Source organism: Melozone crissalis, unplaced genomic scaffold (assembly GCF_028551555.1).
Source record: "Melozone crissalis strain CALT ecotype California unplaced genomic scaffold, PUWL_Pcris_2 ptg000006l_1, whole genome shotgun sequence".
Lineage (NCBI taxonomy): Eukaryota > Metazoa > Chordata > Aves > Passeriformes > Passerellidae > Melozone > Melozone crissalis.
Window position 1 is genome coordinate 50,955,999 of NW_026535784.1, and position 12,649 is coordinate 50,968,647.

General features: G+C 40.1%; 1 protein-coding gene across 4 annotated transcripts in view; it reads left to right on the top strand.

Annotated features, from left to right (window-relative positions):
- The window catches only part of MAPK10 (mitogen-activated protein kinase 10), a 140,282-nt gene that overhangs the window by 77,342 nt on the left and 50,291 nt on the right, over positions 1–12,649 (top strand). The gene's annotated exons all lie outside the window — the stretch shown is intronic.

The following is a 12,649-nucleotide window of genomic DNA, read 5'->3' on the forward strand; positions in this document are numbered from 1 at the left end:
CCAGTGTTTAGCATACTTTGAGACCATGCAAGTCCAAAGATTGACCTAAATGACCATGCACCATATTCCTTATCTTAAACACAAAACAACTCAAGGTTGCTTTTAAATCAGCTTTGGGAAAGAGGCATATTTTGGGTTCAGTACTACTGAAATTAATTTTGCACTGTTTTTTCAATTTCATATAGAGCAAAGATGGTTTTTCTTCCTCCTTTCTATCCTCTATTTGTTTCAGAGGAAAATCAATTCTTGTTGAACCTCTCTGCAACTGAATTGCTGTAATGATCAATTGTGAGCAGCAAAAAATAGAGAAATTAAGCTAAATAAAATCAAAGGCATCCTGTGAATGTTACTTTCATACTAAGAGTTGACAGCAAAATTTAAGAATTTCTTAGGAAAGAAAATCAAATCCGAAAACAAGCAAGTTCAAGTGAAAGTTAACACAAATCCCCTGAAATGGTGAGTAGCATGGAGAGGCCGTAAAAGGCCTTTTTGGTGACAGACATGTAGAAGTATTACACAATAGATGGGGATGATAATGAGCATTTTTTTCTTAGTTTGTGTTACATGGTAAACTGCCTGCCGTAAGGCAGAATTTACCAGAAATACAATAAACCATCCATCAGCAAATCAAGAAGAATCAATTGTGAAGTGATTAATTATTGAGAAAACAATTAGGAGATAAATATTTGTAGTTTAGCTAAGAGAAAACAATACATTATAAGAAACATCCTCTGTTGTGTAAGTTTCTCGTTCCCTCATATTTCTAATAAGCTTACACAGTAAACTTTATTAGAATAAGTTTCTACTGTAGAGGCTTACTCTATTTAGAAGTATTTAGATGGAAATAGAGTTACATCTAGAAAAAGCTGATTAAGGTTAAAAAATACCAAAAACCTGCCTATTTATGCAGCACAGCATGTTCTGGTGGAGGTGATCTGCCCTGCTTGTTTTGTTCCTTTGCAAAGAATAGCCACGAGGAGTGCCTCTATGAAAATAGCAGGGAAAACCTAGGTCATAGCTTCTTTCAGATCCAGTGGCTCTGTTTATACTCAATGGCTTGTTCAAGAAGTGTCACAGATCTGGGATGCAATTCTGTCCCTTGCTGCCAGAATTAGGAGAAGTGTAGAAGCCAAATGGGTGATTTCTGATTGTTCCCTCTGCCAAGGGCAGGCACAGAGGGGTTTAGGCTCAGTCTTCTCAGGGCATGGACACTTTCTGGATCTTCCTTCAGATAACTATAGGAAAGGACATACCTCTCATTGAGTGGGATAGCTGGCTGCCCAGCTACTGGAGACAGCTGTGGTGCATAAAACCTGGTTTTATGGAGTGATGGAGCAGGGCTGCTGAATGCTAACTCCTTTTAGGGGGAGAGACCTGATGTTTTTCAGGCTCTGGAAGGTGTTGCAGGGTTCCTAGACAAAGCCACAGAATACTGAAGCCTTTCCCACATGGTTCTATGAACAGGTTTCAGGATAAGCAGGAAAATGTCAGTGGAAAACAATTTATGTAGTGGAACAGAAGCAGGCACAGGAAGCAGGAAATGTGGTTATGAAAAAGTAGGGACTTGATTTCACTGGATAGTGCTGAAAATTACATCAAAGAAAAGAATTATTTTCTTCATATGGAAGCATTAAAGATATTAAATCTTCATGAGATGATAATTTAGTGAATTATGTGGAAAAGACAAAACCATATGGTGTGATTGTTATAATTGTGCCCATGTGTAATAATTATAAATCCAGTGAGGAATTGGTACTTATACAGACATAGTATATGTAGGATCTTTGGAAATTAATCTTTGGTCTCTTTTAATGGGTTTTGTGTTAACTATGTTCACAAAATAATTTTAGCAGCCAAAAGAAGGAAAGAAAACAAGCTGCTTGGAATCTCTTGAGCAGGGAAGCCGCTCTTCACCCTGCAAACACTACTCTTTATGAAAGTGTAGGCTGTTTCCCCACTGTACATCACACTGACATCTGTGAGAAAGCCTATAAAGGGTGTGTTTGCATATCATTATCATGTTGTTAATACAGGCATGGCGATGATGAGGCATGGCTGAAACACAGCTTCGTGCTTATTTGACCAAACTGTAGTTGGACAAACTGCACAGGCCTGTGACCACACTAGTTCATCCTTGAGTCTGTCATAGAAACAGAAAACAGTTTTCTGAGTTTAATTGGATATGTGCCATTAAACTGCTGAGAGAAGAAGCAGCTGATACCCCTCTGCAGTGTTAGAAGGGAGTTGACACCTACCTCATTTTGCAAGGGGCTGAGAAAGAGAGGCAGGTCACTTTCAGCTTGGGTTTGTGCATGGTGGGTGATGGTGGATGGAGAGGAATTCTCATGTTCCATAAAATCAACAGAAATATGCTGATGTTGGAGTGAGTGTTTCTTTATGGTTTCGATGAGTGCTTTTTGCCTGGAAGCAAGGTAATTGATCTGTGGGTTTTCTGCTGTGGTTCGCAAGCCATCATTTTTATGTTGCCTGTGATATTTTTGATACTGCCTGTGATGTCTAGAAAAATGGTGTTGAACAGAAATATTTCAAAAGCAATTTGAAGGGCCTCTGACAGCTTTTGAATTTACGATTGAAGCAAGGGTGAAGTCCAGGTTTCTGAGGCAGATAGGGAAGACATCACTTACAGGCTTGAAGACACAAGTAATTAAAATCTTAGCAGTATCTTATAGAAGACATTTGGCCTGGTTTATCATCACATGATGGCTATGCCTGTGTGTATTATCAGGAGAAAGTTACAGCTTTGAAAACTAAGTTGTCTGAGTGAACATCAAATAAATGAGTCTGATGATGCCTTTCAGCTGAAATCTTTTATCTTGGTCTTTCTTAAAAGTGAGCACAAGCTTTCATGCTGCATGATGTTGAGATGTGGTCTAATGATGTGTCAGCTGGACTGGAGGGGTTGGCTGGGAAGGGCTTTATTCTGTCTTGTTGGTGCAGGAAGTTTCTGTGTGAGTAATGTTGGAATGGAGGATATGGGAGCAGGAATTATGCTTTTATGAGAGCTTTTCAGTGAGTGCATTATAAATTTAGAAAGACACCTCATCTGCAGATATAGAGAAGACTGTAAATATATTCCTGATGTAGTAAATTGGGAAATGTGCTGCAGATAGTTTTCTTTGAATTAGGGGGTTTGATAATACTTTTGAGCCTGAACCTAAAGGAGATAACAATCTTTTAGTGTTCCTGTCATAGGTAGAGCCAGCAAGACAATAAAAAGCTTCCTGTGTTGCCTAATATTACCATAGGTTCTCCTTTGCTGATTTAATTGTAATTTGGTGGTTGAACCTTATGGGGTACAGAGTTCTTTCAGAGCAGCCTGTGGTGATGGTGGTGCTTGTTGTAGCTTATAAATCTGCTGATTCTTTCCCTAAAGTAATCACAGCACCACAGAATCATTTAGGTTGGAAAATACCCTGAAGATCACTGAGTCCAGCAGTTCCCCCAGCACTGTCCATCACTAAACCATGTCCCCAGGTGCCACATCTGCACATCTTTTTAAATACCTGCAGGGGTGATGACTCAGCCACTTCCCAGAGTGTTCAAAGGCTGGAGGGGAAATGTGACAAGTATTGTCCACTACAAGGTGCAGAAACACTTGAGCTCTTTTGTACAATGATTATCCTTCAGTTCTGGTTTTGTGTAGCACCATTGACTTCTGGGCTGGCTATAAGGATCTCAAGGGATACTGCAATGGGAATAATGGTAAAAGCCATAGAAAAGAGCAGTTTATGTTTCTGACCATAATCAATTCCAAGCTCACACTTTTGCTGTAGTGCAGTGGGAAAACCACAAAGAATAATGGTCACATCAGTGTCTTACAGCTAATACACAATTTTATTTGTATTGTTTACTGGATGCTGGTGTATTCAAGTTTTGAGACTTGAATATTTTTGTCTATCATGGCCTTGCTATCCCAGCAATACTGTTTTGATTTCTTTGTGTCACTGAATTGAAATACTGTATTTCCTGATGGAGATCAACATTTGTGCATGTATAAACTGGTATAACTCCATTGAAGTTCAGAGCTGTTCTCTGTGGGATCAATCACTAATTTTCCTCAGAAGAGGAGAACAAAGAATACATGTCATTCAGAGGCAAAAGGGGGTGAACAATGTATTTGGATATGCCTAGAATTTCAGTGGCCCTGAAGAGAGTGGCAGCATTAATTCTGTCAGCCCTAGAGTCCCATGTGAAGCAGAACTGAGCATATGTCATGAGTTTGGTTGCTTCCATTCCAGTTACACTTACATCTTGCAGCTTTTTGTGCTTAAACTTCTGTTGGCTGGCACTGCAGATTGATCCCATTCTGTTGTAGATTCTTCAAATTGTGCCCATTAGTTCAGCCAATGTTCTCTTCCTCAAGCTGTTGTGTGCTTTGCTGATGTGCTTTGACATCCTGCTCCCGAGGAGGTTTCTGAAAACAACTTTTAGAGAGTTTCACAAGTGTGTTCTGTGAGAGGAATGTAGGAAATATCTGTCACTTTGCACTGGAAACTGTTGCTGCACTGATAGTGAAATAAGCATTCCAGTATGAACAAATTCTGCCATGTTTCCCAGTGCTAATATCATCCTATACAATGCCAACACATGATGATTTTATTTTTTTTTCCTTTTTTTTTTTTTTACATTTTGGGAAATTCTTGTTGCAACACCAGAATACCAGAAGTTAAACTCACAGCAAGCTTCAAACCTCTCTCATTCATTTGTACATTGCAGGACATTTCCCCAGCCCCCAGTTTGCAGTTACACTGTGATATTCTTTGGATTTTCTAGCATGTCATTGCTCTGAAGCACCAAAAACTGTGTGTATTTGGTTGCCCATTGATCTGGTGTACATGTGAAACAGCACATTCTGCTTTGTGGTTCTGATGTATCTATGCCTTGGTTCTTCAGAGAGACAGCAGGTTCCCAGGTTGTATTTGGAATCTGGATCACCAGCATGTGAATTTTAAGGTGCTGAGAGATTCCCAGTGGGTACAGTAAAGGCTGAGTATCTCTCTGTATTTGACCTCCAGAATATTGAGTGGAGGTGCTTGTTTAAGTTGGTCAGATTTGTGTTTCTCAAGCTGATTTATCAGAGTTTGCATATTAACACATGGATATGTGTTTGCTTGCATATGGAGTGGGAGGAAGAGGCCATGCCTTGGAGTGCTCTTGCAGCAAAGAGCTGAGCTTGGATATGGAAGGAACTGCTGTTAGGATCACAGAGAGCTGTTGCCATGTGACAAACTATACATAACATCTAAAAAATAGGACAGATGGATTGTGTTTGAGTCATTGTTTGCTTTGATTCTTGACGCTTCTTCTATCTACTACAACTGTCTATAAGTGAGAAAGAGGCAAAAAAAAAGAAAAAGGATATACCCAAAAATATTTCTCAATTTCTTTTTTTTTTTTTTTTTTCTTTTTTTTTTTTTTTTTTTGGTAATGTCTTTTTTCTATCAGAATGCAGAGATTCCTAGTAGGCTTTGTCTTTTGTTTCATTTCCCTTTGCTTGTAGAGAGAAATCTAAAATGTAGTGGTAATCACAAATTGTATGTAATAAAATGTCTTACAGTATTCTTTTATAGCAAGGAAATCGTGCCCTCTGTCTCTAAAATACACTGCCTATATTTCTATGTCCTTTTTTGACTCCTTTCTCCTTAAAGAACTCGTAGGGTTTCCATGACTACAACAGTTAAGCAGGCAAAATCTATTCCATATTTATACTCTGCAGGTTTATGGGGGGAAAAACTAAATAAGTTTGTGAGGGAGCCATCTCTGTGCAATCTGTTTTTGTGAACCCTGGCAGCAATGCTCCATTTACCTGGTCACAGATTCAGGACTGTAAAGGCAGAGTCAGGCTCATTTGAGAGCCCTGGCAGCCAGGTTTTTCAGCTGGATTGGTGCAACTCTCAGGCATAGAGCAGGTTGGTTCATAACTGTGGCTGGACCTGTGGTGCCCTTGGAGCCGTTTAAAAACGCTGTTTGTAAATTCTGTGTCTGCAGGGAAGTAACTGATGATTGTGAAACTTAAGTTGGTTAGAAACTCCATTTAATTTACACTTTTAGACAGAGATGTTTTCAAACCCTCTTTACAGATGTCAGTTGCATATCTGTTCCTACACTGTAAAAAGCTTCCTTTTGGTTGCTGCCAGATCTCCCTTTTCTCACATTTGTCCTGGGTCACTACTATGATGCAACTTACTGGACAGATTTTTTTCAAGGCTGTCTCTCTTTGCTCCTCCTGGATATCCAGGATTGGCATTAACTGCTGTCAGTGCATTGTAGCTGCCCCTTAAGAGACTTCAGGCTTATCCTTCCATGTCATTCCCCTGAAATCCCATCCCCACTGACACGAGTACCCTTGCATCATCATCACTGATCATCACCATGTGTTTCACATGAGACCAATTGCACAAAGCACTTCTGTTCCCTCTTAGGACCAAGGGGTCTCTCCTGGGCTAGGAGAATGGCCGTGGGCACATGGAATCAGGGAAGTGGGGCAATAGGATAGAGCACCTAAATAAAAGGGCAGGCATCAGAACAAAGAAGCAGTGGAACCAGACATAGAACAGCTAGAACCAGTCTGGAAAGAAATGCAGCTCAGGTAATTAAATTTTCTTTTTCAGCATGTATTGCTGATATTTATTCTCTAAGATAAATGTAGTCTAGAGATGTTCATGGTGCTTTACAGAAAGCAATATATTGTGCTTGGTCCCAGGAGCTGTCCTTAGACAACCATAAGAGCCAGTGACAGCCCAAAAAAATTAAAAAGAAGTTGTGGAAGATAGACAATATGAAACAAGATATTCTGTGTGAAGCCTGGGTGAAATTTGTGAACAATGCAAGGCATGTCTGTTATGACATGAGTGGGAAAACTCAGCAGAATGGGCAGAAGTCTGCGGTAGAGACAGATAGTTAGAAAGGGAAGCAGAAAGTAGGAAGACTGAAATGCAGGAGTCACTTTGCAAGTCAAAAATAGGACATGGAGGAGTTGGTTGGTTTGTTTGTGGGTGTTATTTGTGTGGAATTTCTTTTGGGGGGGTTGATTGGTTTTTTAGCTTTTTTTCTTTCCTGGCTTCAAATACAGTGTTTTAAAATTCTGTCTACACAAATAAGTCTTGAAATTTCTGGTGTAACATGGCAACTCAAAAACCTAATTGTGGGGTGAGGGTCCAGAGTGACACAGAGTCCCCAGGCAGGTGCAAAGGAGAGCTGCTTTATTGCAAAAACCAGGCCTTTTTAAGCAGTCAGGCCTTTCTCAGTTAAACAGGACTAAATCTTAACAAACATAATTCAGCCAACCACCATACACCATGATGTGAACATGCTAGGGTTATATAACTCATTTTTCTACTCCTAATTCAGCTGAGTCTCCCATAGTCCTCTTCTACTTATCCAAATTTGCAGGCCTGAGCCATGATTTTACATGGCCTTCTCTTTGTAAGGTTTTACCTCTATGCAACGCCTAATAATTTTCATTTTGTTCCCACTGGAAAAAGATGCTTTGGCTTGTTATGCAGCATGCAAAATATGCTGGTTTTGTCTGCCTAGAACAGCCTTGTAGAGATTGCAGGGTTAGTTTGGGGGGGAACAAGAATTTGAGCAGCCTTTTAGAGTTAAACTTCTTACCTTTTTTCTCCCATGATTATCACATTGTAGGTGAAGGATTGGTAGCAGTACACTTTTATTCCACTCTTGAATTTTGGTTTTTAAGCATTTGAGAAGTGCTGCAAGAAAAATGAGATGGCATTTCTTATTCACCCAAGTGACAGCTTTTGTTCTGTTTGTCAGGCAAGCAAGCAAGTCTTTTAAATTATGGCTGGGAGGGAATAATAGTAAGATAGTAGCTGGTTTCTATTCCAGTTTGTAGGTCCCAAAAATAGCAGGTTTATCACGTGACTGACATTTTGAATGTGGTAGGTACTCAGCTTCTGCCAGGTGCATAGTCTCTGCCTCAGTGCCATTATTTCCCATGTCTTTTAAATTACTGTTAAACAAGGAAACTGGACTTTTTCTGGCTGTGCTGCTTAACAAACTTGAAAACTGTCCAAAGTTTACATTCCCTGCTGAGTTCAGAGCAGTAAATGTCAGATCTCTTTGCCAAATTCAGTGTCTTATACCCATTTTCCGGATGTGGGGTAAACATCTTCTTAATATGGTTTACCTGCAAATCATGCTTAAGCTTCTTTTGCCCATGCATTTCCTGCCACTGAATATTGATAGGCACCCCCAGCTCTGGTCCATTTTTCAGTTTTTTACTTCGCTCTGACTTTGGTAAATCCTTGAGCATGCCAAGAGTGAGTAGTGTAGGATACTCTGGAAACCATGAGGTTGTCATCTCTTACACGCTTCACATGTAGAAGGAAGCGTATTGGTCTAGAGCCCTTTCAAGGCAGGATGGAAAAGAATCTTGGCTCCTTTTGCTGCCCAGGTTGAATTTCCTAGGCTGGCAGCTAACGAAAGCTCCTGGCAGCTAGCAGACTGTGTAGTGAGTTGGTGACAAGAGACATTCAAGACCAGAAAGTACAAAGTACTGATTTTACAGCACTGTTCAGAAAAGCATTAAACAGCCAAGCGGCTTTCCGAGCCAAGCATGAAGAATTAGCAGAGCACATGCAGATGAGAAGTGTGTAAACATGCTCCATACTCAGCATCCTCATGAATATTTTAATCTCCTGGCAAACTGAACCAGAGCCCATTGAGTGGTGTGCCAGGCAATGTGTGAACTTTATAGCTGTTTCCACATTCCCTTTCCCACTGTATCCCTGTATCCCCACTGTCGTTGTGAGAGAAAATGACTATGGAAAGGGTTTTATTTTGCATCAATATGCTCAACTGGTAACTGGTGGGTTGCAAAAAGATTCTTGTTAGGGCATCACCAGCTCAGGTAATTAGAAAGATAACTAATTTTTATTGTAAATATCTTTATTAAAAATAAGTGTTCCATTCTTTTTTATCCCTGCAGCTTCTTTTACATTGTCTTATGTATGATGGCTCAAACACCTTTCTTCAGACCCTCCCATCTGAAATTTTGGCAGATAAGAGCTCTCTCAGCATGACTAAATTGTCAGATAGATTTCACAGAGAACTTTTCAGATCCAGCTTTCCTTAGAATTATGAATGAATTCTGCTTCCGCTTTCATTTTTGCTGCAAAAGGCTGCTTGGCTTTGGCATTTTAGGCAATGACTGAAGTAGTTGACAAAGAACGAGCAATACAGATTCAAAATTGGACAGTTATGAATATGGCAATGACACAGTTTAATCCTTTATGGGTGGGAGTAAAGGATGAATGATATGTGAGCTTGGACTTTGTGTTAGCATGTAAGCATGTAGGCTATTGAGCCAGGTAATAGACAAAAAAAAGAAATTGAGTATCTCATTTGTTGTCTCTCTGGTAGGGGTCTACCAGAGAGAAGATGACTGAAGCACTCAATTTTTTCCCTCAGTCTTCAGGGGCAACCTGTCTTCCCACACCTCTGCAGTGGAGGGACAGCAGGACCGGGACTGGGGGAGCAAAGTGCCTCCCACTGTAAATGAAGATCAGGTTCACGGCCACGAAGGAACCTGAATGCACATGTGTCTGTGGGACCTGATGGAAGGCACCCCACAGTGCTGAGGGAATTGGCTGATGCAGCTGCCAAGACATTCTCCATGATATTTGAAAATCCATGGCAGTCGGTGAAGTCCCAGATGATGGGAAAGGGGAAGCTTTGTACCCATCTTTAAAAATTATAGAAAGGAGGACCTTAGGAACTACCAGCCTGTCAGTCTCACCTCTGTGCCTGGGAAGATAATGGAACAGCTCCTCCTGGAAGCTGTGCTAAGGCACAAGGAGTACATGGAGGTGATTCAGGTCAGTGGGCAGGGGAAGTGTTTCACATGACATTTATCTGGACCTCTGTGAAGCATCCCTCTCTCTAAAATGGGAAGAGGTGGATTTGAGGAAGGACATGTGCATCCAGAGGGTCGTGGTCAGCAGGTCAGAATCCTGATGGACATCAATGAGCAGTGGTGCCCCTCAGAGGTCCATACTGGGATCGGGGTTGTTTAATATCTTCATTAAGGACAGACAAAGAGATCAAGTGCATCTCAGCAAATTTGCAGGGTCATGACCTTTAACAAGACCAAGTACAAGATGCTGCACCTGGGCTGGGGCAACCCTGGGATCAGCACAGGCTGGGGATGAGCAGATCCAGAGCAACCCTGCCTGGAAGAACTTGGAGGTGCTGGTGGATGAGAGGCTGGACATGACCCAGCCATGGGCACTGGCAGCCCAGAAAGCCAAACACATCCTGGGCTGCATCCAAAGCAGGGATAGGGAGGGGATGAGTGAGCCCAGCTGTCTCTCCTGATAAAATGCTGAAATATAAAAATAGAGCCACACACCTTGAACTTCTTTCTTAAAATTCTCCCATTTTTGTGGCACATCTTTGAAGTTTCAGTGCTACAGAATTCACTATTAATCTTGACAGCAATGCTGAATTTTCATTCAAGGACTGGGATGATAATCCCAAAAAATACAGGCACTTCTGTCCTCTCTCATGTTACTTCATTCCAACACAAGATAATGGATCACATGTTTCACATGCACGTTTCACATGCACATTGCATCTACAATGCAGGAAGGAACACTTTGAGCCTAATCAATAATCTCTGCAGTGATGAGGAACCTCATGGAAAACCTTGGCAACTGATTTATTTATTCTGTGAAACTGGAATCTGGTGATAGTAAAAAAATGATGACTTGTGCAGCAGCTGGGGAGGCAGCTTGGTTATGTTTTGCAATCTAGCTGCTTCCACTGGCTTGCAAGAAGCTGTGAGCTGATGGAAGCACACAAAAAACCAGACTGGAACCATAGCTGGCAACAAGAAAAGTGCAGCAGGCATCCATTGTGAGGCTGTATTGATCTCCTTTAGCATCAGCTCTGAATATTGTCTCAATTTCTCTGCATTTTCAGAGGGAATAGAGCAGATCCAGAGAGTATAGTAGCCATTCCTGACAAGAGGTCTGCAACTCTTCAGTACAGTCATACTGGATTTTTTTTATTTTCAGCACAAAGGGTGGCTTCCAAATCTGATAGGGACATCTAAAGGCTTTTTGTTACAGTGGCCTTTGACTTGTACTGCTTGGGGCAACCTTTCTGCACCCTGGTGCATGTATGGAATTCTTTTATATTTTCACTAGTTTAATGGAAAACATTCACTATATTTAAATATACTTTCTGGAGAGTTTTCACTCTAATAACTTTTTTTCTGGTTGAAAGTAATTATTGAAGAGCAGAATATGCACTATTTGTATGAATATCTGCCTTTAGAAACTTGGAAGTTATTTATCAAGAGGAGAGAAAACAAGTTAAGAATGAGAAAGTCTAATTTCATTCTAAAATTTTGACTGATATGTGAGGGCAATGCAAGGAGCAAACAAACCAAACCCACCAAAAAATCCATGCCACAGTAAACTTAGAAAAGTTTGCTTGAAGCAAAATAACATTTTCACTCATTTTTGTTGCTCTTCAGTACTTGGCTGAAAGGGGACTTCAAGTAGAGAGAATGTAAAGCACTTGAAATATTTTATGGTTAAAGCTTCATAAACCACATTTACAGAAATTCTGCTTGATGTTGGAAAAAAATTTGGTTCTTGTCATTCCTATAAATTACTTCTTCAGAAACTGCAATAGTGATAGTTATCTGAAACCAAGGGCTTTGAAATTGCCTCAGAGAAATTGCTGTGGAAAGGATTCATATATACATCATCTATGCTTTTCTTTTTTATCTCCCTGTGCATATACATTTAGATGTGGATCTCAGCATTTCCAGGGAAGGTGCTCCACTCCATATATTGGTGGTGATTGGTGGTTGAGGATGAGCCATCATTAGCATCCTTGTTAAATGTGATTCCCTGGTTTTCCTTTATTATCCTAAGAACCCATCTCCAAGAGTTGGCTTTAAAATTTTTTCTCTGGGTTTAACAGTCTTTTCTGGCGGGTAGACTATAATGGAGTTGATAAATGTTAAATTTCCCTGTTGATGAAAAGATGGGAGGAATAAATTTAAGTATTTGGTAAGTGTCTATTGAAATTGAAAGTTGGACATGAAACTAGAATGCTTTCCATTTCTTTTCAAAATAGGTATAAAAATGAATGCCTGGTCCTCCAAGTGCCTGACAACAGATCATTGCTCATTGATCATCATAGTCTGAGCTCACACAGAATATTATGGTAAATGATGACCTGGGTTTGTGAAGATCTGACTAGGAGGAGGTTCATTTTTTTCCTGCCAAAGTCAGCAAAAAGCCTTGTTAAATGACTGTGATTACATATATCTCTTGGTAGTCATGAATTTATATTCGCTAATTTTTTTATCTTTGCTAAATAGGTTTGTTTCAAATTATTTACAGTTTTAAAAGGCATTTTTAGCACTAACATTTACCATGTCAAACTAACTGTAAAGAGGATTTATGGAAAAAGAGTTTATTTACTGCCTTTTCTGTCTGTACAGCTGCCAGGGACATGGTAGTAAACGCTGAGGATTTTTCTGAGCTCATATTGCAGTAAAGCTATCATTTTATTGCAAGATCAGGGGTAATTTAGAGTCTGCTATAAAATCAAGAAACTGTACAAATTAAAGAATAAATTCACAGTT